Raw genomic sequence first — 25,000 nt, forward strand, 5'->3', positions numbered from 1 at the left:
TGTGTGAGAGATTGGTGGAGAGTGGTGTGTTTGTGTGTGTGAGAGAGGTGTGAGAGTGTGTGTGTGAGAGAGGTGTGAGAGTGGTGTGTGAGAGAGAGTGTGTGTGTGAGAGGGTGTGTGAGAGAGGAGTGTGGAGAGGGGGTGTGAGTGAGTGTGAGTGAGTGAGTGTGTGTGAGAGAGTGTGTGTGTGTGTGTGATGTGTGTGAGAGTGTGTGTGTGGTGTGAGAGTGTGAGAGAGTGTGTGTGTGAGAGAGTGTGAGAGTGTGTGTGTGTGTGTGTGAGAGAGTGAGTGAGTGTGTGTGTGAGAGTGAGTGTGAGAGTGTGTGTTGTGTGTGTGTGTGTGTGTGTGATCACCTTGCACTGCACAGTGTGCAGTCGGTGCTGTGTTTGATCCAGGTGGAGCCGCTGAAGCGTGTGATCCCGTGCTCGTCCCTCACAGGTTCGGCTGATGTCGTTGAGGACGGTGTGAGTCTGACAGGGGTCTGAGACGCAGCGCGGGCAGCACTCTCCCTCCGGGCAGCAGCGTGAACACACAGTCCAGCGGCGGACAGGACACAGGCCAGCAGTCCACCTCCCCCTGCTGAAGACAAACCCCTGAGAACATCAGATCTGAGCCGTTCATATTATTATCTCTTCTGCTCAACACGGCGGCTTTTATCTGATCAAAAATGCAGAATTTTTAAAAATATTAAACAGTTTTCTGTGTGAATCTGTGTTAAAGTGTAATGTATTTCTGTGATGCTCCGCTGTATTTCCAGCATCATTCCTCCAGTCTTCAGTGTCACATGATCTTCAGAAATCAGAATAATATGATGATTTACTGCTCAAGAAACATGAAGATTATTATCAATGATGAACACAGTTGTGCTGCTCGATATTTCTGTGGAAACTGTGATACTTTTTATTTTTTCAGGATTCGCTCATAACATTACAAATATCTTAATTTAATGCGTCCTGGATATATACAAATATTAATTTATTTTGAGGGAAAATAATAATAATACGGACCCTAAATGTTTTAGCAATAGTGTATGTATGTATTTCCTTAGTCTTTATTTGCAACCATGATTAGCTACTGGAGTCCACTTTTTAATTCTAGATATGTTTCTGAATTAATTAAACGAGAAAGACTTTAAATTAAAGATGCATAGATCCGCTGGAAGATAGTTTATACAGAACTACAGTAGTGATGTCATCTTTAAAAATAACTATAAATATTAAAAGGACATTAAGATGCTCTTTGACACAATACAAAGCACACATATCATTTTCTGTCAAATTTACTAGCAAATACAGAGCAAAACTCGTTTCCTAGCTTATGTAAGTATTTAGAAATATAATTGTTTTTATATATTAATATAAATTTTAATTAATATTTTAAATATATAAAAATTATTCTAAAATCTTTTTATAGTTTACAGTGTTTTTTTTAATAATCATCATGATAATATTGTTTGTACCCAGAGTAGTCGTGAGTGATTGAGGAGTGTACACGAGTGTTTCCTGATGGAGTCACTGTATGTGAGCTCTCACCTGACACTGGCAGCGCTGGCAGCTGTGGATCCAGGTGTCTCCGCTGGAGAAGGTCAGCAGGGCCGCTCTGATGCACACACTGAGACGTGAGGCGCGGGTCACACTCCGGACAGCAGAACAGATCCACAGAGGGACTGTCACAGTCACACACCCCCCGTCTGCACTGGACACGGCCCGCCTGCAGCACACACACACACACACACACACACACCAAAACTATTCAGTACTACTGCATGTAGAATGAAAACAGAATTCTAAACATTAATAAAAACCGTGATAGAATCTAACACTGCTTAGTCTTACTTTCCTCTGTCCTTGCTGAGGAGAAAGGAAAATTGAAGTGAAAATAATTGAAATGATTTCTATTTAATTTGATATATTTTATATAATTTGTTACATATTATATAATATTGTATTATTATAATAATACTATTCTGTAAAATATTGTTATAAAATAGTAATATACACATATATTTATATATATACATGTGTGTGTTTAAGACATTTACAAATATTTTTTCATATTTCTATATCATTTGTTTTTATGATTTTTATCTTTCTTTAGATTTATTATAAATAATAATATTATTAAAAATATTAATAGTTTTTTATGTTAACAAATACTTTTTAATGGATATTTAACGTATAAAGTGAAATTTACTAAGAAATTAATTAATTTATTTATTATAAAATTAATTTATTTATACTTTAAATGAATTTTAAATCATTGTTATAAAACGTACATTTTATTTTAATGTTACCCATTTTTATGAATATTTTAAATATGTAATTGGATGTTTTTATGTATATATTTCATTTAATGGGTTTCTAATGTATATATTTAATATAAAATTGGTTTTAAACTCATCATGTTAATATTTGTTGTACTGTCTTCAATCGTATTGTATCTGCTTTTTTTTCTTTTCTTTTTTAATAAACTCATGTTCACTTATGTTGTGTTTGAATTGATATTATGCCACAAACGCTGTTGATAAGCTTCTTTTGAAGATCTTGTCTCTTCAAATCCGATCTGAGATTATAGATTAAACATTCATATCAAGAAAACTAGCGTTTCTTGCAAAAACAGTGTGTTATGAAAAGATAAAGTGGTTGTAAATGTCAGTGGCATCGTGTGTCTCCACAAGTTATTGTCCTTCATCTTCAGCAGTCGAAACTCGTGACCCATGAGTCGCGTCTCATTTTGATTGACAGCTCTCTCTCTTGACATCAATTAAACGCTCGTGCTGATTAGAGCTGATTCACTCGCTCTGTCCTTCACCCTGAGCACCTTAATTGGTAGATTGATTATTTAATATCTGAAATCCATCGTGCCCGTCACCTCCAGATGCAAGAAAACATTTCAGTTAAGGGCGTAATTAGTGAGCGTGAGCAGCCTAATTGATGGAGGTCAATGACTTTAAGGGAAATGTGACGATCCTTCAGCGCTGCGAAAACTGAACAAACTCAACGCAAAAACAATTACATTTCCATTTCACTTCATATCTTCACATCTATACGACCTGATTTTCAATTAATAAAACTCTAGACGGTGTCACTGGAAATTATTTCGTTTTATCTGACACAGATCTAGATTTTATTATTTTTCATACTTATTGTTTCATAGAAAATGTTAATGTATTTTCGTAATATTCAATCTATATATATTTTTAAAAATATATTATAAAAATATTAAGAATTGGACCAGATTTTTTATACTTTTAAAATGTTGAATTGTAATATTAAATCATATATATATATATATATATATATATATATATATATATATATATATATATATATATATACATATATATATATATATATATATACATATATATATATATATATATATATACATATATATATATATATATATATATATACATACACACACACACTTTTTTGTACAATAAAATGAATATAGAGTTACAACACTTAATTTTTCTTTTATTTCTCAGGTTAACTACAAATAAAACAACTTTATTGTTTTAGTTTATTTATTTATTATTACTTGAAATAAAATAATAAAATAAATGTTCAATAAAAAACAATTTAATTTAGTTTGTACTAAAAAACTGAAATAAAAATGTATAAAGCTATATAGACAGATTAAAAATAATAATAAAAGTGACAAATACAACACAATTACTAGAACTTTAAAATTAAAATGGAAAATTTAAACAAAACTATAAATATTAATATTTAATAGTCTCTCTGTAACTGCATTTAACTCATTATAGTAATAATTGTTAATGAATCATACTGTAACTGATGTTGTTACGATCATCAGCTGAAGTGCCCATGAACTCTAATATAGGCCACTCCACTCAGGACTTTGGCATCTTCTATTTCCATCAACCACCAGATGTCAACATATCATCACTTGGACACTAGCACCCTTCATTCTGTTGAACCACACCCGAACTACAATCCCCATGAGTCACTATATCACTATCACCTTGCAACACCTGCACCTCAGTCATCAGCCAATTCCTTGCCACACCTGCACCTCATTTACACACACACATAAGCACCACAATCACTCTCACTCACTGCCAAGACTTGTATAGCCTGCCCAGCATTTCCGAGCGTTTTCCCATGTGCTTGTTCTTCCCGTGTCTGATCTTGGATTGTGTATTTAGACTCTGATTATCTGCTGCCTGCCCTGATCTCGGCTTGGTTCTGTTTTCGATTCTGGTTACCCCTAACATACCTGACGCCATTCCTGATTTCTGCCTGTCCGACCACTCTCTGAATAAAATTCTGCACATTGATCCGAACGCCTCTGACTCCCCGTTATAGATGTTACATGATGATAAGCTTCTATTAAAGCGTCTTGTTTTTGGTGATGTGGTGACTGATGGTGTGGTTAAATGTGCGCCTCAGAGCTGAGACCCAGAATGCATCACTCTCACTGACCTGACAGGAGCAGATGGAGCACCGGTCAGTGTCCAGCACCCAGATCTGTCCGCTGTGCTTGACCTGGCCGTGGTGGACGCAGTCTCCGGTGCAGTTGTGTGCGTGACGGCAGCGGCAGTCGTAGCCTCCGTCCAGATTGAAGCAGAGTGTGTCGTTAGCGCAGGTGCTGAGTCCCGTCACACACTCGTCCACATCTGCAGCAGCAAACACACACGTCACTCATGCAGTTTTCATCATATTTTAAATTATATTTATTTTTCATAATTTTGGTTTTCACCTAATTTTGTTGTGTATTTGCTAATTTTTGTTTTTTATACATCCATTTAAAGGGGGGGGGGGTGAAATGCTATTTCATGCATACTGAGTTTTTTACACTGTTAAAGAGTTGGATTCCCATGCTAAACATGGACAAAGTTTCAAAAATTAATTTGTACGTTTGAAGGAGTATTTTTGTTCCCAAAATACTCCTTCCGGTTTGTCACAAGTTTGGGAAAGTTTTTTTCGAGTATGGCTCTGTGTGACGTTAGATGGAGCAGAATTTCCTTATATGGGTCCTGAGGCACTTCTGCCGGAAGAGCGTGCGCTCCCGTATAGCAGAGCACTGAGAGCACAACAGACTTCACTGATCAGAGCGAGAGCGTCGCCAAATGTCACAAAAGAAGTGTGTTTTTGGTTGCCAGGGCAAGACAACCCTGCACAGATTACCAAAAGAGAAACAGCATTAAGGGACCAGTGGATGGAGTTTATTTTTACAGAGCATCAACAGAGTTGTGCAAGTGTTTGTGTTTGTTCCCTGCATTTCGAAGATGCTTGTTTTACAAACAAGGCCCAGTTTGACGACGGATTTGCGTATCGTTTATTTCTTAAGGATGATGCAGTCCCAAGGAAAAAGGGTCACGATCGTGTGTTGGAACCGCAGGCGGTGAGTAAAACTGCTTCAAATATCTCTGTGTTGTTAACTTAGCTATCGGCGCGTAAGCACATCAAGTAAACAACATGAGATGTTGCCATCAAACTGCACTTTCCACATGTACAGCTCAAAAAAAAAAAAAAAAGACGACATAAAGTGGAACTTAGTCATTTTCCAAACCCGCTAAGCAAATATATAGAGTTTCAGTACATACCACATAGAGACGTCGTTGCTGATGCTGCTCTTGTTAAATTTCAGCCTCTGGATCTGATTCTGGATCATAAATAAACGGCTGAATCTGACTGTTAGCCATGGTTTGTTTTGGTTGGTTTTTTCCCTCACGGTAATGTCACAGCTTCCAAACGCTCTCAACACAAAAGCCTACTCGCACTCCTGATTCTTTAGCTCCGCCCACACATCACGCCTCTAGGCGCTCATGTTTTTCCGGTAAAAACATGTACAGACTATCTTTCTCTTATAAATATAATAAAACTAAAGACTTTTTGGAGTTATGAAGGATGCAGTACTACTCTATAGGTACTCAAGATTAACAGGATATTGAGTGAAAACAAGCATTTCACCCCCCCTTTAAATGTTTTTGTTTTTAATGTCAAGTTTTTATAAATTTTTAGGTTTTTTTTTATACTTCATCTAAAATGAGAAATTGTTAATTTTATTTCAAGTGATTAATTTGGTTTCCATGTTATCAATATCAACAATATATCACTGATATGCTATTATTATTTGTGTTGGTTATGTAGTGTGTGTGTGTGTGTGTGTGTGTGCGTATGAGTCTGTGTGTGAGTGAGAATCCGGCGCAATGCGATGCAAGGCACAGCATAAGTGTGTTTGCTAGTTTCAGTCCAGCACTGTTCGCATTTTCCCGTCCAGCTCCACGTCGTTAAATTCGCAAATGCATTAGCACCCATTTGTGCGCCCATGGGCGTGCTGGTCTAAAAGGTGCATTGCTTACTTGATTGCATGTCACTTCACTACACTAGTAAAGGCGGGTCCACAATGAGCGTACACGCTGCTTATTAAACACAGGGACGCACAGCAGCACACAAACATAACAAATATGAAAAGTAAAGGCAATGCATAATTATTTGTACTTAAAAAATTATATAATTAAATTTTTTTAATTAAAAAAATAACTATTAATTATATTATTTATATATATATGGCTACAGCTACATGTCATAATGGACAGTCATCGCGTCTATCAGTATTAGGGTATCTATTTGCTCACACACGTGCAGCTCAGTTTCATCTCGGAGAAGCGTTCTGTCTCAGCGCTTGCCTAATTCTGCCGTGTAAATAGCAAATACGTCATGGCACGAGCAACTGGCTCTTAACGGGAATGGAAGATGAGCCTCTGATTGGTTTATTGCACGTAACGCCCAGAAAATACCCATTACTCATTAAGAGAATAGGGACAAGTGATGCGCGAGTCAGGGTTTTTTACAACACACGGATCTCGCTTTTATGAAATTATTTGGCCCGCCCCAGACCGCCCCGCATATAATGTAAAAATTTCCTTTCCCGCCCCAACCCACCTGTGTGTGTGTGTGTGTGAGAGTCTGTGTGTGTTTGTGTCTGTTTATGAGTCTGTGTGTGTGTGTGTGTCTGTCTGTCTGTCTGTGTGTGTGTGTGTGTTTATGAGTCTGTGTGTGTGTGTGTGTGTTTATGAGTCTGTGTGTGTGTGTGTGTGTGTTTATGAGTCTGTGTGTGTGTGTGTGTGTGTGTGTGTTTATGAGTCTGTGTGTGTGTGTGTGTCTGTGTGTGTGTGTGTCTGTGTGTGTGTGTGTGTTTATGAGTCTGTGTGTGTGTGTGTCTGTGTGTGTGTGTGTGTCTGTGTGTGTGTGTGTTTATGAGTCTGTGTGTGTGTGTGTGTTTATGAGTCTGTGTGTGTTTGTTTGGGTGTGTGTGTGTGTGTGTGTGTGTGTGTGTTTGGACAGCTGTACCTTTACAGGCCTCTCCGTTGGCGGTGTACACCTCGTTGTCATGGTAACCGTCACGACACTCACAGTGATACCAACCAGGTAAGTTCACACAGGTGGAGTGTGTGTCACACTGAACCAACCCCTCCGAGCACTCGTCGATATCTGAACACACACACACACACACACACACACACGGTTCATTATCTCTGCACTAAACCCTCGGCTGACTTCATGAACCTCAGTCATCGTGAGGAAACATGCTCTAGACATGATGAAGGTAGACAGCAACATGATGCTGAGATTCACACCAAACTCTAAAGAAGCACTGCATGAATCCTCAGAAGAACTGATAAACACATCCCAATAATCCACAGCACTCCAGTCCATCAGTGAACGTCTGGAGAAGACATCACTGAATTCAATGATGAACTGCCTTTAACTATCATTTTGCATTATTGAGACACTGTTTTCCAAATGAATGTTGTTCAGTGCTTTGACGCAATGTATTTTGTTTAAAGCGCTATATAAATAAAGGTGAAGACAAAAGATGAAACACATCCAGCATTAAGATGTTTTAAGTTTTTAAGAGTTCATAATCCAGAATAACTCTTCCTTCAGTGAAAAAGTGCATCTCCTGTTGTCTCTCGCATTAAAATCCAGCCACACATTAGTTTGGAGCGGTTTATGCCTTTAAACCAATCACTGGAGCAGTGTGAAGTTCACTATCATTCCGGCCTCCAACAACAAAACTACAGACCCGTCGCTCTCGCTTTCATGCCTCACGTCTCACATCTCATGCACAGAGAGGTCCATCAGAAGCTGCTCTTGCTTCACCAGCTGAAGGAGTTCATCCAGACACAGGAGCTGCTCACACACTTCTTCTCGGCTCAAGTATATATCAAGTATATTTTCACTATTGTAAGCTCCTGATGCCAAGATAAAGATAGTGGTGATATTATGACCAGCTTGTTATGGTGGGACTTAATTTTTCTTTCATATATTTTTTTTATCATTTTTATAAAATAGTTTTTTAATCCTTCATTTTCTATTTTAATTATTTTTAAACAATTATATAAATCATAATTATATTAAATTATAAATATATAAGTAAATGCATCATGGAAGAATTTGTTGTTAAACTTTTATGCTCATTTTAATAGAAATACAGTATTTTAACAGTAATATATTGCGATATAAGTGTATTACAGTAATGAGAATCTAATGAGAATCATCGGTAAGAAAAAATGTACATTACATAATAATTCAAAAGCAAAACATGGTCTCAGACACAGTAATGAGAATGCAGAAAAAACAACAATAATGCTCCTAAAAATAGATTTTTCATTCTTTTGTTTGTTATGATCTTGGGGTGAAATATGAGCTGGACATGTTTTCATTCTCCTGCAGATGTGTTTGGTCCAAACAGCAGCATCTCAGTCCAATCCCGTCCTCAGATAAATGGCTTCAGTAATTCAGACATAATGAGTGGAATGATATTAAATTAGACGGCGGGCGACATTAAAGCCATTATTACTCAGATTACTCATTATTCTCCCAATGATTAAACACTCACAGGAGAGATTAGCCTATGTTCTGATTAAAACTGCTCTCAGATCGTTATAGAAATCCCTCTTCATCAGCAGCCAATCACAGCGCAGCCTCAGCGCGGTCAGGTGACCATCAGGAGTTTCAGAGAGCAGACTGAAGGATGATTAAATAAAACGGATTTTGCTTAAAGGTGACCCACATCTTCAGTCTTCATCACTTTGTGTCTGTATCGGTGATTACTAGCAGCATTTAATTAAAGTCAGAGCGATAACGGTCATGGACTAATGACATTGTTCAGTTTTCTCTGTCCATGACTGTTGGAGGTGATGATAGCGTTATTAACGCATATGTATCACATCAATTAAAAAATTATGAGTAAACATTTAGTTTTATTTTATATATGTTCGATAGATTTCAAGTTTTAGTGTATTTTAATGTAGTTTAAAAAAATATGTTTATTAAAATTGAATTTATATATTTATTAAATATATATATATATATATATATATATATATATTTAATAAATATATAAATTCAATATAAATTCATCTGAGGGTTGTCCCCCCTTAAATATAATTGAAATATGTGTATTGTAAATAATATAATGATAAATTAAACTAATTGTGTTAGTAGTAAAACGATACAAATAAAAACGGAGCAACAACAAAAAAAAGTTTTAAACATCTCGAGTTCCCCCTGCTTTGCCTCACATTGCTTTGGTCCACTGCCTGCTCCTCTTTTACCTCACCACCACCGACACACACACACACACACACACACACAGTCCGGTGCGAGACGGTGTTGCCACGCATACCATAATTATCGTATTTGTACGATAATTTTTACCTCCTTACAATGTACGATCAATAAAGAAAAACATCCCATAATGTTTTAATATGCGCCGCGACGCAGACCGTCACTGAAAATAACGGGATAGTATTTAGCCTCACTGCTTCTGTCCAACATTACGCTTGTTATCTACTGTGGTAATTTGCAGGTCGTGTCAAAATGTTGTTGGTTTAGAATAGATGGACATTTCCAATCTGGCAACACTGGTGCGAGAAAACAAAGCGTTTCAGTAGCTTCTGAACTCCTTAAGTCAAGCTTACATTATTCACATTAAACATCGGATGACGTGATCCGTTTCTCCTTAATATAGATGATGCTGAGTCATTAATAAATCGTGTCCAAAAAATATTGTGTACTAATTTATTTTGTCACGATGTAGTCTGCGCTGTTAGCGATTCTAATGCTGTGTTCACACCAAACGCGAATAGAGCGTCTGGCGCGAATGATTTCAATGTTAAGTCAATGCAAAGGCGCGTTTACGCGCGTCTGGAGGTCTCGCGGCGCGAATGGGGCGTTAAGCGCGGCGCAGAAGACGCGAATTCGCCTCATTCGCGCGTCTAGTTCACGAAACGCGCGTTAAGCGCGAAGGTGCTTTTTGTGCATTTAGCGTTTGACGCGAATTCGCGTCTGCCGCCCGAGTTGAAAAATTTCAACTTTGGCGTCAATTCGCGCCGCGTTAACCAATCAGGAGCCTGCTAGGAGTCACTCATTCAACAGAATGTTCCCGCAGCCTCCGGTTGTGCAGGAATACCCTTCTCCACTCATTCAACAAGGAGGAACGACTGATGTTGTCAGTGAGCAGTCAACCGGAGCTATATGACAAAAGTTCATATTCTATAGAGACAGGAATAAAAAGGACATATATGTATATAAAAAACATATTAATAGATAAATTGAATAAAGGCCAATTGATAAGAAACGTTTCATTTTACCCCAAACAAATTATATTTTATCTTGAACCACTACAGAGACATCAGAGCCAGCGGCAAATGTCAGAAGGTCTAGCCGAGCCGAGGCTGCTCTCGGCGGATACATGATGACGGAGCTCCCGCTGGTCGCATGGAGCTCATCTCCGAGATCGGCGAAACACATTTTTTTTAAATAGACGCTGTCATTATAAATAAACCGCATATCTGAGTTTAAAACAACTACATTCTCGCCTGAAATACTTTTAAAACTACATTTCATGACACAATAACAGTAATATTTTGAAAATTATCCGAATAAAAATGGCGGTTGAAAATGCTGCGTGAACTCAGCTGGCAGAAGCCCCCCCATGACGCGAATTCGCGTCTGTTGTGAAGTTAATTCCACCCGCGAATTACTCGCGCGAATGAAGCGAATTACTCGCGCGAATGAAGCGAATTACTCGCGCGAATGAAGCGAATGATCTCAAAATGGTCAAGCGGCAAACTAGACGCGGTAGACGCGAATTTGACGCTCTATTCGCGTTTGGTGTGAACACAGCATAACGGTTACCCTTGTTTTACCTAGCTTGTTTAATAACATCTTACACACACCCATAGTGTACGCATATACAAGTCTTGTACATTAGATTAGATTAGTGCGGGTGCGCGTTTAGATTTTCCCGCGTTCACTATGATTTAGTCGGTTTCAGATGACCGTGAGATATTTGTCATGCTAACTATCTGGACCTGTCGGCGATTCAAACTCATGCTGTGTGAAAAGTGTTCCGACTGAAAACGACATCGGCGATGACCGACAGCCAATGAGAGAGCAGCAGCGGGAGTTTGGGGAGGAGTTATAGACCACAATATCAGCAAGTATTGCTTCATTTCAGAAAAAAGGTTTCTTCTCTGTCTATTTGGACACATGGAATGGAAGATAAATTAGTATACATTTAGCAGGAGCACCCGTGTCTGTTTCATCTGAGCTATCCTAGTCTCACGTGAAAACTCCGGTCTTGCAGCGTGATATTGCGTTGTTTTCTTGTCACATCTCGTGGGTGTTTGGTTGTGAAACGTAGTTTGCGTGCGAGTTGTTGGCGATTCTTCCTATTATAATTTTATCACAAGCTGTATAACGGCATGTTTCTTTATCATTTTTATGTATAAATCTTTCTAAATTATCTACAGCAATGCAAACGGTACGTCAGGATCCACCATTGATAATCTTCACCATCGAACCAGCTCGAAATATTATGAAATAACCAGTACATCTGACGTATGATGATCAGCACAGCAGAACAGTGGCAGGAGTTTGTAAAATAATCACAAAAAAAAAGAGAGAAAAAACATGGCAAGATTAAACAACAGCTGCAAACAAAGACATGCTTCCTCTTCAAACACTCAAGAGACGCACAAATCCACGACGGCGTCCTCTGAGACGCGCCATTTACATGAAACAAGCCGCTAGTGAGAAACAAATGGCCTTACTTAAGCACTACTAATTAACTCTGTGTGAGTGTGTGTGTGTGTGTGTGTGTGTGTGAGTGTGTCTGAAGAAGTTATGAAATTCTGCCCACTGTAGCAATGTGTGTGAACAGGTGAAAGCAGCCCACGCTCACCAACACCTGCGGTGCATTGTGGGAAAATCCTCATGACAGTTTACCATGGCAACAGTTGTTTCCACCAAAATACTACCGCTACTGTTGGTATTAAATATCATCACCAAGACTTTACAATTATTATGGTTTAACTAAGTAGTAAAGTTATTTGTCCTTAAAGTTTCCATCATAACCATATATATATATATATATATATATATATATATAAAGAATTGTTGTGTTTGTAAAGGCTTCATTTATTTGATCAAAAATACAGTAAAAACTGTGAAATATTATTTATGTAAATCATCTGTTTTCTGTGTGAATCTGTGTTAAAGTGTAATGTATTTCTGTGATGCTCCGCTGTATTTTCAGCATCATTCCTCCAGTCTTCAGTGTCACATGATCTTCAGAAATCAGAATAATATGATGATTTACTGCTCAAGAAACATTTCTGATTATTATCAGTGTTGAACACTTAATATTTTTGTGGAAACTGTGATACATTTTATTTTTCAGGATTCACAAATGAATAAAAAGTGAAAAAGCATTTATTTGAAATGGAAATCTTTTTAAACATTATAAATGTCTTTACTGTCACTTTTGATCAATTTAATGCATCCTTGATTAATAAAATTAATAATTCCTTAAAGAAAATAATAATAATTTAAATGTATGGATCAGTAAGTTAGGTTTTATATATACACACACAGTACATATAATAAAACCATTGTTCTTCCTCTGTTTTTCTCATAATATTTGTCATTTTTAGTAACTATAGTTTATATTGTTACTAGTGTAAAACTGAGTTTTTATTGCTACTAGTGTACAATAATAATAATAATAATAATAAACAATCATGAAACTTTTCACTTCATGGAGAGCCCATATCCATTTACTGTATTTATTATTTTTTTCTGATAAACTGTGGAGATGATACTGTATGCGGTTGCTAAGGTGTTGAGTGATTGTTTTCTGAATGGTTACTAGAGCATTGCTATGATGTTTTGGCTGGTTACTATGGAGTTGCTATGTGGTTGTGGCTAGGCAATATGCAGTTGCTATGGTGTTGTGGCTGTTACTATGGGGTTGCTAGGATGTTGTTGCTGGTTGCTCTGTTGCTGATGACTTACTGAATTACCAGCACACGTCTCTTTAAAAACGTATGTGTTGTTGTAGGATTTAATTGGACTTTTCATAAGTAACACATCAAATTTAACATGAAATTTAGATGGAAACCCAACTGAAATGGTAAATTCTGTGTGTATTTACAACTCTGTTTTGATGTTTCACACCAGTATAACAGAGCTGTCACACTCAGTTCCTGGAGGACCACAGCTCTGCTCTACTCTAACCTAGGTTACTTTCATTTTCATTAATAAATAAATAAATAAATAAATATATATATCAATAATATAAATAAAAAAATAAGATGTATTGCACTTTCTAAGGACAGTAACATCTCAGTTTCATTAATGTATTGCTGAATCATCAGCTATCATTAATTATCTCAGGGCATGGCTCTTCATTATTAGTTCTTCTGAATGACAGTCCTACCTACCCACTCTGCTGTGTTGGGCTCATGACTGGAGCTTGGTAACGTTACTGGGCCTTGCTCTTCACTGTTAGCAGCAAACTGGACTAGAGACGGCTGCTGCTGAAGAGCTACGAGAAAAAGTGTGATACATGAGCGGTGGCTTGCAAACAACGTTATTTTGCAATGTCGCTAGCTTCTTGAGCTGCTCCTAACTACTTAGCTTACTTACCCCGGCCTCGTCGACTCCGTTTGTTTAGTTTTTTTTTAGGAAGAACGTGCTCAGATTAGAACATTTGTCCGCGTCAGTTTCCAAAGCTTTCTTCTTATTTATTCTGGACTTTTCAGCGCCGCATTTGCGCTTTCTGTTATCCATTTTTATCTCACGTTTTTATTTTATTTTGAGCAACTTGCTAACGTGTTGGGGGCGGGGCCAGGGAGTCAACAGATAATCACGTCATCATTATCTTCAGGCTGCACTCTGCGAGAAAATATTAAATAAAAAATAGTGGGACGGTGGTAAAATAATAAATAAAAGAGTTGGGCTACAGAAAAATAATAATAATAATAATAACAATATATTTCAACCCAGTGCCATGACAACAACTACCGGTTTTCCCGGTGCTCCCGATTAGCCAATCCGGGCCTGCTTAGATCTGACTATAAGCATTTTAAAATATAGACATATTATAATATAATAACAAGTACTGAATTTTTGTAGCTGTATTAATCCAGATGGCATGTAATGAGTAACGGCTCTGATTAGTGTAGTGTAGGCTACAGTGTGTGTGAGATGTGGAGGATCTGTGTGTGTGTGTGTGTGTGTGTGTGTGTGTGTGTGTGCGTGTTTCTCTTCAGGGGGATGTAGTTCCAGCTCTGAATCCGAACACAATGAATTCATGCAACATTACAATCCAATCTCTGCAAATACAACATCAAAGTGAAAAAGTAACAAGATGTGAAATGTAAACTCGCTCGTATTTACCGGCAGACAACGGCTTCATTTCTCGCTTGAGGCGTTAAAGAAAGAAAGAGCTCGGTGAACAACGAGCCGAAACTAACGGAGCACCGCAGCCGGGATGAGATGAGAGTCTGTGATGAGCAACGAACAGAAGAAACCCCTCCAGCACTGAAGAACACAGCTTCCCCTCCGCTGACACACTCACATCACCTCCATCTCCCAGCTCGATCTGTTCTCCTCGTGTGAAAGCTGCTCTGATTGCTCCAGTAAGCAGCACTCGTCTGCACACGTACAGAAGCTAATATTCAAAGAAACTCAGAGTTTCATAAAATGTAAAAAACAAAGGTAAACACACAATTTTTTGAGTGATATAAAATAACATATCACATATTTAATTCTCTCTTTCTCTCTCTCTCTCTCTATAAACTGTACTATATATAAAATAAAAAATATAAAATATTGAATTAAATGTTTCACACACACACACACACACACACATATATATTTGTTATTGAAAATTTTCTTGATATTGATTATGCTAAAATACTCATGAAGAATATGATTTTGTGGTGTACAGTCATGCGTAGCATAAAATAAAAAATTATAAAATAAAAATTAAATCAATCAATCAATCATTAGTTATTATTACCTACAAAAAATTACTGCACTATTTATTTCATATATTTTATATTAGGATATATTATATATAACAATAACAATTATATTATATGTGCTTTTATAATGTGCACTTGTGGGTTTTGTGTGTGTGCAATTGTGCATTGTGTATAAAGCTTCTTCTGCATCTCCACGCATCTATAAGAACATGATGACATCATCGAGGTGCAGCAACACTTAGCCTTTCTTTCTCCTCATCGTTTTGCACATCTTCTCCTTTAATTATTTGGGTTTTCTGTACGTTCTCCCTCGAATCATCATCCGTATCCTGACTGTGTCGGTGTCTGCTCCGCTAGTTTGTCAGATGCTCTTGAGAGAATTCGTAAAAAGCCAGAGAAGAGGACAACAGTGCAGCCGAGTGAAAGCATTTTCATGTTCAGTCGTATCCCAGAAGCCCCACACACACACACACACACACGCACACACACACACCCACACAGAGAGTGTGATTCTCTTTGAGCGCTCAGGAGTTGTTCTTGACGCTGGTATCTCTCTGAGCTTCTGAGGAAACCCTGAGCAGCTCGTGTGGTGTGATATGAAGCTGATAATGTTCATTGATAACAGAAGATTACGGCTAAGAACTACAGCGTAGCAGTTTCTATAGAAAACACTTCAGAAACGGAGGATCTTTGAAGAAGGCCGCATATAGCCTATCATCGGGTAACTTATTAATCTTGACTATTTAGAGAAAGATTTATATTATTTGATTTTGCAATTAATATAGTTCCAGCATTGACGACATAGAAACTCATCAGTTTGGTTTTGATTGTGCTGTTTTTATTTTTTAAAGAAATAGTTAATCCGGAAATTAAAATGTTCTCACTCTCAGATCATCCCAGGTCAGGATGATCTTGTGTCTTCATCAGATTTGTGGAAATGTAGCACTGCGTCAGTGTCTCAGCAATGGATGTGAATGGGTGCCGTCAGAATGAGAGTCTGATAAAAACATCACAATAATCCACAGCACTCCAGTCCATCAGTGAACATCTGGAGAAGACAAAAGATGAAACAAATCCATGTTTTTAACTAAAGTACAAGTCCATAATCCATAATAACGCTTCCTCATTCTGACGGCACCCATTCACTGCAGAGCATCCATTGATGAGACACTGATGCAGTGCTACATTTCTGGGGGAACTGTTCCTTTAACTGTGTAATAGGACATTAGCTTTAGTTTGGTTGTGAGGTTTATTTAGTTCATGAAAAAACGTTCATTTCTGTCATGTTCGTTCGTTTGTTTATTCGTTTTTTCTGTTCCCTTTAATACCACCTTCAACTTTCACCATCTATCATTCTTTCATCCATCTATACCTTAAACCTTTAAATCCTAAAGACTTTTTACATTTATAAGGTTTTCAAAACTTTGAGTTTGTTGACAATCTAGTTAAATAGTTAAACACTTTTTAATGAATATTATTTTTTTCCAAAAGAATAATTATGTACTGCTATTTAATGAAGCACTGGAGGCTGTCTGAAATAACAGTATAGCACAACCTCTTGTGTTCTGATTGTTATCGCATGATCCTCTCCAACACTTAAATACGATCCCAACATCTGTGTGGAAAAGGCCATACACTCATCCGCTCGATTCCCTCCGGTGTCCTCCAGGAGAACATGAACAGAAGAGACTGAAAGAAAAGCCGTTTGATATTAATCAGGGCCAGAGCGAGGGCAGAGCTGCTCTTTCTGTGGGATCGATGGTTTGAGACGTGCGCTGTGTCTCATCAGACGAACCCGTCCACACACACACGTCTGCTGGAGATGATCCTCGCGTCAGACTCAACACTGATCCACGACACACTTCATTAAAACCAGCTCCATGAGAGCGACGGTGTTTCCCAGCGGCTCAATAACAACAGAACCAGAGACAAAGACTCAGATCCACAGAGATGATTAACGCTCACACGTTCCCTTTCGCTATGAGGGGAATTGTGCTCGATTTACTAAACTAAAAAAAGCCCAGTCCTAAATGAAGACAGATGAGCGAGTGTGTAGCAGATATGATCATTTAAAAACCCAAGAAAAACAGGCACACAAAGGGAAGGTAACGTGGAGTAATGTGAAATACAGAGAAGAGCATGCCCTGAAACTATAAGTGAAGAAGAACTTGTTATTAGATTTAATGCAGATTCAGTTTCGTTGATGCTGAGCAACATCACAATCCAGAATATGAGTGTTTTATATTTATATAGTGGTGAAAGAATCACTCCTTTAAAATAATCACATTTTGCTGCTTTGCAGCCTGAAATTTGATCAGTTTGGAGCGATGTCCTGATCCAGCGAGGGAATGTGTTATACCTTCCACCTCTTAATAATAGACATAGCTCGCATAGTATAGACCCAGCTCTCAACCCAAATTTGAGAATAGATTAACAGCGATATTTTTTTTATCGCCCGATAAGAGTCTCACGTTAACGCAGCCCACCACTAATATATATATATATTATAAATGTATATATTTATATACAATAAATCACTATTTTTTATTATTTAATACAATATATTTACAAACTATATAATAACAATGTAACTATTTATATCTTAATATATGATTAATAATATTACTAATAATTATAATTTAGTTTTTTCTACATAATTTGTATATATTATTTTGAATATATAGAGCCCTTGTTGATTTTAGAAGTATATGGTGAAGTGTGTATGATATAGTTATGTGAGTCGTGTCATGCACTCTTCTTCTAAGCGGTGATCTCCACACTCAGGCTTTGTTCTCAGCGAGCTAGAAGGTCTTCAGAGGGACTGGAGGAGCTGAGAGACGCATTTAGGATCAGAAAGAGGCTCTTACCCGTCTCGCAGTTCTGCCCGCTGAAGCCCTGTGGACACACGCAGATGTTGGGAGACGAGCAGGAGCCGCCATTCAGACAGCGGCCATCACAGAGAGCTGCAGGTCAGAGAGAGGACAGACGGGTCAGGGGACGGGTCAGGGGACGAGCGGGACAGCAGATGGACGCGGGGCTCACCTCTGCAGTCCGTGCCGTTGCCGGTGTATCCAGGTTTGCAGGAGCAGCTGTGGCCCCCGACAGTGTTGAAACACAGAGCGTTCTCATCGCAGCTGTGCTGACCGGACACACACTCATCATGTTCTACAGACAGAAAACACACACACTGTGAGTCAACAGCATTCTCTCAGCACTCTGATCATGTGCTTCTTTTTCACTTCATGTGATCTTTATATAGAGATGCTTTTCACCAAACAGTCAGTTCTTACAAATAAAATCAGGTGATTAACATCAGGAAGTTTTCATTAAATAATAAAGATTCCCTTACTAATATGAATATGTTTTAGTACAGAACACGTTATTACTGTAACTATATATATATATATATATATATATATATATATATATATATATATATATATATATATATATATAATAGCAGTTCATAGCAGTGAATGAAGATATATCATATCAATCACAAGTGCAGTATGGAGTACCTCAAGGCTCAGTACTAGGGCCGCTACTCTTCACACTTTATATGTTACCCTTGGGAGATATCATCAGGAAACATGGTGTTAGCTTTCACTGTTATGCTGATGATACTCAGCTCTATATTTCTTCACGGCCCGGTGAAACACACCAATTTGAAAAACTAATGGAATGCATAGTCGATATAAAAAAACTGGATGACGAGTAATTTCTTACTGCTAAATTCAGAAAAAACAGAGGTGTTAATCATAGGGCCTAAAAACTCTGCTTGTAATAATAAAAGACTTGATGGTTGCTCTGTCAATTCTTCGTCATCAGTTAGGAACCTAGGTGTGCTATTTGATCGCAATCTTTCCTTAGAAAGCCACGTTTCTAGCATTATAGCAATTTTTTTGCCTGAAAAAATAAATAAATAAATAAATAAAATTATATACACCTGGCTATGCGTTCTATACTAGACTGAGACTTGTCATGGCACTTGTATTCTGTTGTTGTTCTCTTGTTGACCTGACTGCTTCTATTGTTCTCATTTGTAAGTCGCTTTGGATAAAACCATCTGCTAAATGATTAAATGTTAAATGTAAATGTAAATAAAATAAAATGTAACTGAAATAAAATCGTAAACATATTTTATTTCACCTAGCTTTCAAGGCAAATTTTTCACATTTTCATTTAGTTTAACTTGATGTACTTAATAATTAAAATAAAAAAATAATACAATTGTAAATAAAAAAGACAAAAATAAATATAAAAAGACGAATAAATAAAAATGACAAAAACACAAATAAACATTAACTAGAATTAAATGAAAACAAAAAATACAAATCTAAAAACGTATATGAATAAACCTATAATAGAAATTTTTATGTGAAATAAAAATTGTTATGTGTGATAAAATAAACTAAAATAAAAAATATAAAAAACCTAATTGAAGTTATGTATTAAGTCCACACCAAATTTAACTTGTACCTGTAATAAAATAAATACATTGAAATAAAAATTAATTTAAATATATTAAATTAAATAAATGTAATATATATAAAATATTTTTTTTTAAGAAAAACTTTAATAAGTAATACTAACATAGCAACACAACAATACATGAACTTAAAAATAAAAGTTCTGTAAGATTTGTTGTTTTCAGATAATATATTTCAGAGAATTTCAGCTTGAATTCAATTTGTTTTATTAACCTTTTGGCAAGTAGTTGTTGTATTTTTATATACACTTTTTATTGATTTATTTTTGAAGAGAGCAGACTCCTGCAGCATGTTGAATTGAGCTTTATGATCTGTGGCGTCCTCTCAGCTCGTCTCTGTCATTGTTAACCTTCACTTAACCTCCTCAAAGCAGCAGACCGTACAGTTCTGAAGACTCTCCTCCGTCTACAAGTTGTGCCAGTTTTTATTCACCTGAAAGCGTCAGAAATTTGGGACTGAATGAAAGTGGTCTGCTCAAAAGAGGAAGTCACGGCTGATGGAGCTCAGCTCTCAAACTCTAAAATGACATTTTTCATTTCCCATAATCCACCGCTGCTGCCCAGACAAAACCACACTGACACGAGAGAGACGACAGCACTCTGTCCACGACTCCTCCACGAGAGACCACAGAATCCAGAATATATATATATATATTTAAACAAATTATATTATATTTATACCCGCCATCCACTGATACAGATACAATAGTAATGCTAATCTACTAATTGTCCAGTCGTTTTTATAGCATTTCATTTTAAGATTTAAAATATATTTAATTCAAATATTACTGTAGAAACGTAGCATATTGCTGTCTTATTCAGTTTAGAATTATGTTACACATAGACTTCTGTTGTGTTCACTGTGTGAAGAGTTTAGCAAAAGTGACCTAAGTATTGAGAAACATGTGCTAGCATCTGTAAAAAACTGTAAGAATAAAGTCACTTCCTTTTGATAAATTTTTCACAAAATAAAGCTTCATATTCTGTCATTTTGCTTCTTACTGGGCTCTTGTAGCTCACACATATTAATATCGATCCGTACGATAGAATGCGATCCAGCAGTCTCTCATATTCATCTCTGGGGGATGCAGGGAAACATTAGAAATGATCCTGCAGGTGTAATGTGTGTTCGTTGCTGAGTGTTTGAGACTGCTGATCCTGAAGGTGCTGGCGCTGGGTCTGTGTTCCTCACCTGTACAGGAGAAGTCATCGATGCGGATGAATCCAGTGTGACAGACGCACATGAAGGAGCCGGCGGTGTTCACACACTGTGTGTTCTCTCCACAGTAATGTCTGGCCTCCACACACTCATCCACATCTGCACAGAACACACACATCAGCTCAGCCTTCACACTGAGAAGCAGCTTCTGCATCCGTGATAAAGTCCGAGTGGCTTTATGGCTCAGGACTTCAAATGAAACTTTAACCTCAGCATAACCTCCTCTGATTTCAACACTTTCTAAAGGTATATTAATGTAGATTATTTCAATCCAAGTAAAGTCACTATCAATGAGACACTATTACAGTTTTTAAGAGTACATTACATTTTATTGGTGATGAATTCACAAACCCTGAACATTGATCAATCACAGACTCTAGATGGTTCTGTCGTGTCTCTTAACTCTTTCTAGACTAATGCTGACTTCAGCTGGTTTGGTGTTTTTAAGAGCCGTGCTGGGACCGTCGTGTGTGATCAGACCGGTGTTTGTCTCTGAATGAGCTGTAAATGATGACTGATGAAGTCATTCATCACGAGCCGAATGCGTCTGTCTGAGCTCGACCTGACCTGAGCTCAATCAGCTCGGTTCTGTTTCCTGTCTAAAGGGAAGTTCAGGCCGTCAAGCCGTATAATCTTCTCTAAACCTGACGACAGAGCCGCTGTCACTCACATCTCTCTTCATCTCATCTACAGTAATTACATTTGGGATTCAGCTGCACTTCTACAGTCAGTGCCAATTACCCCCGATCACCTCCGGACACTCCCGCTCCGAGCGGCAGGAAGTGACATCACTCACTGGGTTCAGCCGGTCAGCTACCGTACACGCTGCTTTTGATAGATCTCATTTAAATGACTGCAAATGAACACGGTGAACTCCAGTCAAGAGTGAAGCTGAAACAGATGCAGAAATACTAGAAGAACCGCTTCTGCTCGGAATCATTGGGGTAAAACAATTACACTTCTCAAGAAAGACATTTATAATGTTTAAAAAGATTTCTATTTCAAATAAATACTGTTCTTTTGAACTTTTTATTCATCTGTGAATCCTGACAAATAAAATGTATCACAGTTTCCACAAAAATATTAAGTGTTCAACACTGATAATAATCTTCATGTTTCTTGAGCAGTAAATCATCATATTATTCTGATTTCTGAAGATCATGTGACACTGAAGACTGGAGGAATGATGCTGAAAATACAGCGGAGCATCACAGAAATACATTACACTTTAACACAGATTCACACAGAAAACAGATGTTTTACATCAGAATAATATTTCACTGTTTTACTTCATTTGTGATCAAATAAATACAGCCCTGATGAGCAGAAGAGACTTCTTTTAGGATAGTTAGATTTCAGATAATTGGCCAAGTGGACACTTCAATTTGACATATTTTAATATTTCATCATTCATCATGTGTTCATCATTTAATTTCATTGTTAAATTCTTTAAGAATCTTATGTCTGATTGAAATATAAATATAAATATATACATGAATTTATTTATATATATATATATATATATATATATATATATATATATATAAATCAAAATACTTTTATATATATTTATTGTAGTTTCAAACTGTTCTAATTTTAATTGATCTAAATTAATATATAATGGTTTTCTGATACATAGGGCTTTACTCTTGAACTTTTATTATTATTATTTTTTCAATAAATTAATGAATTATTACAATGAATGAGTTAACTGGTTGATTATTGTGAAACATCAATATTCAGTGTTGTGTAAGCGTTAGGACTGTTGGTCAGCACATGTTGTCCAGAAGAAGTCACGTGTGTTCTCCTGTAATAATCAGCACCAGTCCACCAGTCTCTCCAAAGCTTTATTATGCAGTAAAGCAGCGTGAAGCACACTTTGAGACAGGAGCTGTGCTTTTCCCTCGAGCTCATGCCCTACAACCTCCCGCATCAAATATTGAAACGGGCCTGATCTCATCAGCACAGACGCACGCTATTTTTAACTCGATGCCGATGCTCATGACGCCTTTAAAGAGCTGCGTACGCTTCTTGAGAGAGCCTCGCGCTCCTCCGCCTGCATAATGAAGAAAGCAGACGTGTTTCTGAATCTCCTGATGCTGGAGGTCGTGAGATGACGACGACGGTAAAGTTTCGTCTCAGTCTCTGGGGGGTTTTGGGATTTTTCAGTAGCACATGATGAAATGTTGCATGTTCTGATCCACAGCATCATCACGAGGTTCCTGATGGATTATGGGATGATTGTTTGGCACACCAGGTTTTCTGGCGTAATCGTGTCAGTATCCGCTGAAATGAAGCATTTGATGGTTGAGCTCTGCCTGTTGTGATTCAGCCTGCAGGGTTTTATTTTTATTTTATGAACTCATTTACCGCCTCTCAGTTTAGTGAAAGTTATGACTGAGAACTTGATGTTGTTCCCTCAGAGATTATAAAAGTGACCTTTCCAAGTGTCCAAGTGTTGATTAATTCATCTTTGGACACTGGAGTGGTTCCAAACAGTGTTAAGCATGCGGTTGTTCAGAAAGGTTTGGATGAAAGCTGCTTTTATAATTATGGGCCTGTCTCTAAGCTATCATTTTGGTCAAAGCTTTTTAAAAAAGTTGTGCAGTTTACAGTTGATCCAGTTTTTAAATGAGGCTAGCTTATTAAAACCTTTCCAGTCTGGTTTCACTGCTTATCACAGTCTGCCTTTGCTAAAAGTGTTCAATTACATTTTGTTTGCAGTTGATGCCGGTAAAAATGCTTTATTGGTACTCCCTGATCTTACAGCTTCCTTTGATACTGTAGATCTGTTATTATATGCTGTTTAGAGCACTTAATCCATACCAAGGGGTACTGCTTTATGATGGTTCAGCTCATATCTTAAAGTTAGTTTTTTTTTTTTTGTAGAGTTAGGTAAGTTCTCATCATCTTCTGGCCCTAATATTAGTGGAGTACCCCAGGGCTTTATTCTAGGCCCGCTTCTTTTTAACTCATAAATGCATCCACTGGGGGGGTATTATTGCTGGACTGTATCTCAGATATCAAATTGTTATGAAATAACTTTCTCCAACTTAATGAGGATAAATATAATTGTTTTTCGTCCTTCAGGAGTACCGCAATCATTTTCCTACAATTTCCTCCCGGGTTAGGAAACCTTGGTGTTATCCGGGACTCAGAACTATGTTTATCCAAACAAATCAGTTCTGTTGTTAAGAACAGTTTTTATCAATTGCACATTATGTCCAAGCTTAAACCAATTTTTGTTTTTTCTTTCTTTTCAAACAGATCTTCAGATCTTCTGTCCTCCGTTTCTGTTTAAAAACTAAGGGAGCTTCTGTTTGCACCTTCTCTTACCATTTTAAAATCGAAGTTGAAAACATACTTTTAAATTTAGTTTTATTGTCCGTTTTCTTTTGGTTTTATTCTGGAATTACTTAACTTTCATTTACTTTGATTAGCACTTTGGATAGATCTGCTATGTGTAAATGTATATGATTTATATGATTTTAGTCATAATATTGCATTAAAGAGCTAGAATGTTCAGATGTGTGGGATTCGTAAAGCTAAAGCAGCTGATGATGGAGAGCTCAGCTCCAGGTGTTGTGTCCCAGCCAGCAAGGTTAAACAGAAAGCGGTGACGAATGAGTGTGGAAGTGGGTTACTGCCGGAGTATCTGTCTCATAGCCAGTGTTTCGGGGTTACACATGGCTTATATTTCTGCTGCTTTATTTCAAAACACTTTGATTTCTCCTCCCAGCATTCCTCTTCCCTTGGGTTGTTGAACACCGAGAACGGTGTCCTGTGGGAACGTTTAGGAGCGTCCAGCTCGCCGTCGCTGTAAGCCAGCGTGTCTGATAGCATCTTTAATTATTCATGTCCTCTCGGTCTTTGATGAATACCTGACCGGCTGCACACGTAAACCGAGGACCGGTGACGGCGGGGTCATCTTTACCAGGGTATTTTTAGCCGGTGAGATGAACAGGTTTCATTAGA

The 25,000-nt window shown here is 37.4% G+C and overlaps 1 pseudogene; it reads right to left on the minus strand.

Annotated features, from left to right (window-relative positions):
- Positions 1-296: 296 nt before the first annotated feature.
- The window catches only part of LOC113072987 (protein kinase C-binding protein NELL2-like), a 53,329-nt pseudogene continuing 28,625 nt past the window's right edge, over positions 297-25,000 (minus strand).

Source organism: Carassius auratus, unplaced genomic scaffold (genome assembly GCF_003368295.1).
Source record: "Carassius auratus strain Wakin unplaced genomic scaffold, ASM336829v1 scaf_tig00011177, whole genome shotgun sequence".
Lineage (NCBI taxonomy): Eukaryota > Metazoa > Chordata > Actinopteri > Cypriniformes > Cyprinidae > Carassius > Carassius auratus.